The sequence below is a fragment of the Medicago sativa genome, chromosome 4 (assembly GCF_051527215.1).
Source record: "Medicago sativa cultivar Bolivia chromosome 4, Bolivia_mono, whole genome shotgun sequence".
Taxonomy (NCBI): Eukaryota; Viridiplantae; Streptophyta; class Magnoliopsida; order Fabales; family Fabaceae; genus Medicago; species Medicago sativa.
In genome coordinates, this window is record NC_140752.1 from 969,828 (window position 1) to 975,644 (window position 5,817).

Here is a 5,817-nt window from a genome sequence, read left to right on the forward strand (position 1 = left end):
CATGGGATATTTTTGCATTCTCTAAAAATTTGGCCAAAATGTAGGTTAAGAAAATCTCCTCGTTAATTTGGGACATTACTCGTTTTCGACCCATTTTTACTAGGAAGGCCATAATGTGGCCGATTTGCATTGAATCTTAGCGTGTGACACTTCGTTGGATAGGTAAACAACATAACTACGACTTCCATGGGATTTTTTTGCATTCTCTAAAAATTCAGCCAAAATGGAGGTTAAGAAAATCTCCTCGTTAATTGGGGACATTACTCGTTTTCGACCCTTTTTTAGTTGGAAGGCCATAATGTGGCCGACCTAGAATTGAGTCTTAGGATGGGACAATTCGTTGGATAGGTAAACAACATAGCTACGACTTCCATGGGATATTTTTGCATTTTTTAAAAATTCAGGCAAAATGGAGGTTAAGAAAATCTCCTTGTTAATTTGGGACATTACTCGTTTTCGACCCTTTTTTATAAGGAAGGCCACAAAGTGGCCGGTTTGTATTGAATCTTAGCATGGGACAATTCGTTGGATAGGTTAACAACATAGCTACGACTTCCATGGGATATTTTTGCATTCTCTAAAAATTCGGCCAAAATGGAGGTTAAGAAAATCTCCTCGTTAATTTGGGACATTACTCGTTTTCGACCCTTTTTTACTAGGAAGGCCATAATGCGGCCGATTTGCATTGAATCTTAGCGTGTGACACTTCGTTGGATAGGTAAACAACATACCTACGACTTCCATGGGATTTTTTTGCATTCTCTAAAAATTCAGCCAAAATGGAGGTTAAGAAAATCTCCTCGTTAATTGGGGACATTACTCGTATTCGACCCTTTTTTAGTAGGAAGGCCATAATGTGGCCGACCTAGAATTGAATCTTAGGATGGTACAATTCGTTGGATAGGTAAACAACATAGCTACGACTTCCATGTGATATTTTTGCATTTTTTAAAAATTCAGGCAAAATGGAGGTTAAGAAAATCTCCTTGTTAATTTGGGACATTACTCGTTTTCGACCCTTTTTTACTAGGAAGGCCATAATGTGGCCGATTTGCATTGAATCTTAGCGTGTGACAATTCGTTTGATAGGTAAACAACATAACTACGACTGCCATGGGATATTTTTGCATTCTCTAAAAATTTGGCCAAAATGTAGGTTAAGAAAATCTCCTCGTTAATTTAAGACATTACTCGTTTTCGACCCATTTTTACTAGGAAGGCCTTAAAGTGGCCGATTTGTATTGAATCTTAGCATGTGACAATTCGTTGGATAGGTAAACAACATAACTATGACTTCCATGGGATATTTTTGCATTCTCTAAAAATTCAGCCAAAATGGGGGTTAAGAAAATATCCTCGTTAATTTAGGACATTACTCGTTTTCGACCCTTTTTTATAAGGAAGGCCATAAAGTGGCCGGTTTGTATTGAATCTTAGCATGGGACAATTCGTTGGATAGGTAAACAACAAAGCTACAACTTCCTTGGGATATTTTTGCATTTTTTAAAAATTCAGCCAAAAAGGAGGTTAAGAAAATCTCCTCGTTAATTTAAGACATTACTCGTTTTCGACCCATTTTTACTAGGAAGGCCATAATGTGGCCGATTTGCATTGAATCTTAGCGTGTGACACTTCGTTGGATAGGTAAACAACATAACTACGACTTCCATGGGATATTTTTGCATTCTCTAAAAATTTAGCCAAAATAGAGGTTAAGAAAATCTCCTCGTTAATTTGGGACATTACTCGTTTTCGACCCTTTTTTACTAGGAAGGCCATAATGTGGCCGATTTGCATTGAATCTTAGCGTGTGACAATTCGTTGGATAGGTAAACAACATAACTACGACTTCCATGGGACATTTTTGCATTCTCTAAAAATTCAGCCAAAATGGGGGTTAAGAAAATATCCTCGTTAATTTAGGACATTACTCGTTTTCGACCCATTTTTACTAGGAAGGCCAGAAAGTGGCCGATTTGTATTGAATCTTAGCATGTGACAATTCGTTGGATAGGTAAACAACATAACTACGACTTCCATGGGATATTTTTGCATTCTCTAAAAATTCAGCCAAAATGGAGGTTAATAAAATCCCCTTGTTAATTTAGGACATTACTCGTTTTCGACCCTTTTTTATAAGGAAGGCCATAAAGTGGCCGTTTTGTATTGAATCTTAGGATGGGACAATTCGTTGGACAGGTAAACAACATAGCTACTACTTCCATGGGATATTTTTGCATTTTTTAAAAATTCAGCCAAAATGGAGGTTAAGAAAATCTCCTTGTTAATTTGGGACATTACTCGTTTTCGACCCTTTTTTACTAGGAAGGCCATAATGTGGCCGATTTGCATTGAATCTTAGCGTGTGACAATTCGTTTGATAGGTAAACAACATAACTACGACTGCCATGGGATATTATTGCATTCTCTAAAAATTTGGCCAAAATGTAGGTTAAGAAAATCTCCTCGTTAATTTAAGACATTACTCGTTTTCGACCCATTTTTACTAGGAAGGCATTAAAGTGGCCGATTTTTATTGAATCTTAGCATGTGACAATTCGTTGGATAGGTAAACAACATAACTATGACTTCCATGGGATATTTTTGCATTCTCTAAAAATTCAGCCAAAATGGAGGTTAAGAAAATCTCCTCGTTAATTTAGGACATTACTCGTTTTGGACCCTTTTTTAGTAGGAAGGCCATAATGTGGCCGATTTGCATTGAATCTTAGCGTGTGACAATTCGTTGGATAGGTAAACAACATAACTATGACTTCCATGGGATATTTTTGCATTCTCTAAAAATTTAGCCAAAATGGAGGTTAAGAAAATCCCCTCGTTAATTTAGGACATTACTCGTTTTCGACCCTTTTTTATAAGGAAGGCCATAAAGTGGCCGGTTTGTATTGAATCTTAGCATGGGACAATTCGTTGGATAGGTAAACAACAAAGCTACAACTTCCTTGGGATATTTTTGCATTTTTTAAAAATTCAGCCAAAATGGAGGTTAAGAAAATCTCCTCGTTAATTTGGGACATAACTCGTTTTCGACCCTTTTTTACTAGGAAGACCATAATGTGGCCGATTTGTATTGATTCTTAGCGTGTGACACTTCGTTGGATAGGTAAACAACATAACTACGACTTCCATGGGATATTTTTGCATTCTCTAAAAATTTAACCAAAATAGAGGTTAAGAAAATCTCCTCGTTAATTTGGGACATTACTCGTTTTCGACCCTTTTTTACTAGGAAGGCCATAATGTGGCCGATTTGCATTGAATCTTAGCGTGTGACAATTCGTTGGATAGGTAAACAACATAACTACGACTTCCATGGGACATTTTTGCATTCTCTAAAAATTCAGCCAAAATAGGGGTTAAGAAAATATCCTCGTTAATTTAGGACATTACTCGTTTTCGACCCATTTTTACTAGGAAGGCCAGAAAGTGGCCGATTTGTATTGAATCTTAGCATGTGACAATTCGTTGGATAGGTAAACAACATAACTATGACTTCCATGGGATATTTTTGCATTCTCTAAAAATTCAGCCAAAATGGAGGTTAATAAAATCCCCTCGTTAATTTAGGACATTACTCGTTTTCGACCCTTTTTTATAAGGAAGGCCATAAAGTGGCCGTTTTGTATTGAATCATAGGATGGGACAATTCGTTGGATAGGTAAACAACATAGCTACTACTTCCATGGGATATTTTTGCATTTTTTAAAAATTCAGCCAAAATGGAGGTTAAGAAAATCTCCTTGTTAATTTGGGACATTACTCGTTTTCGACCCTTTTTTACTAGGAAGGCCATAATGTGGCCGATTTGCATTGAATCTTAGCGTGTGACAATTCCTTTGATAGGTAAACAACATAACTACGACTGCCATGGGATATTTTTGCATTCTCTAAAAATTTGGCCAAAATGTAGGTTAAGAAAATCTCCTCGTTAATTTGGGACATTACTCGTTTTCGACCCTTTTTTACTAGGAAGGCCATAATGTGGCCGATTTGCATTGAATCTTAGCGTGTGACACTTCGTTGGATAGGTAAACAACATAACTACGACTTCCATGGGATATTTTTGCATTCTCCAAAAATTTAACCAAAATAAAGGTTAAGAAAATCTCCTCGTTAATTTGGGACATTACTCGTTTTCGACCCTTTTTTACTAGGAAGGCCATAATGTGGCCGATTTGCATTGAATCTTAGCGTGTGACAATTCGTTGGATAGGTAAACAACATAACTACGACTTCCATGGGACATTTTTGCATTCTCTAAAAATTCAGCCAAAATGGGGGTTAAGAAAATATCCTCGTTAATTTAGGACATTACTCGTTTTCGACCCATTTTTACTAGGAAGGCCAGAAAGTGGCCGATTTGTATTGAATCTTAGCATGTGACAATTCGTTGGATAGGTAAACAACATAACTACGACTTCCATGGGATATTTTTGCATTCTCTAAAAATTCAGCCAAAATGGAGGTTAAGAAAATCCCCTCGTTAATTTAGGACATTACTCGTTTTCGACCCTTTTTTATAAGGAAGGCCATAAAGTGGCCGTTTTGTATTGAATCTTAGGATGGGACAATTCGTTGGATAGGTAAACAACATAGCTACTACTTCCATGGGATATTTTTGCATTTTTTAAAAATTCAGCCAAAATGGAGGTTAAGAAAATCACCTTGTTAATTTGGGACATTACTCGTTTTCGACCCTTTTTTACTAGGAAGGCCATAATGTGGCCGATTTGCATTGAATCTTAGCGTGTGACAATTCGTTTGATAGGTAAACAACATAACTACGACTGCCATGGGATATTTTTGCATTCTCTAAAAATTTGGCCAAAATGTAGGTTAAGAAAATCTCCTCGTTAATTTGGGACATTACTCGTTTTCGACCCTTTTTTACTAGGAAGGCCATAATGTGGCCGATTTGCATTGAATCTTAGCGTGTGACAATTCGTTGGATAGGTAAACAACATAACTACGACTTCTATGGGATATTTTTGCATTCTCTAAAAATTCAGCCAAAATGGAGGTTTATAAAATCCCCTCGTTAATTTAGGACATTACTCGTTTTCGACCCTTTTTTTATAAGGAAGGCCATAAAGTGGCCGTTTTGTATTGAATCTTAGGATGGGACAATTCGTTGGATAGGTAAACAACATAGCTACTACTTCCATGGGATATTTTTGCATTTTTTAAAAATTCAGCCAAAATGGAGGTTAAGAAAATCTCCTTGTTAATTTGGGACATTACTCGTTTTCTACCCTTTTTTACTAGGAAGGCCATAATGTGGCCGATTTGCATTGAATCTTAGCGTGTGACAATTCGTTTGATAGGTCAACAACATAACTACGACTGCCATGGGATATTTTTGCATTCTCTAAAAATTTGGCCAAAATGTAGGTTAAGAAAATCTCCTCGTTAATTTAAGACATTACTCGTTTTCGACCCATTTTTACTAGGAAGGCCTTAAAGTGGCCGATTTGTATTGTATCTTAGCATGTGACAATTCGTTGGATAGGTAAACAACATAACTATGACTTCCATGGGATATTTTTGCATTCTCTAAAAATTCAGCCAAAATGGAGGTTAAGAAAATCTCCTCGTTAATTTGGGACATTACTCGTTTTGGACCCTTTTTTAGTAGGAAGGCCATAATGTGGCCGATTTGCATTGAATCTTAGCGTGTGACAATTCGTTGGATAGGTAAACAACATAACTATGACTTCCATGGGATATTTTTGCATTCTCTAAAAATTTAGCCAAAATGGAGGTTAAGAAAATCCCCTCGTTAATTTAGGACATTAC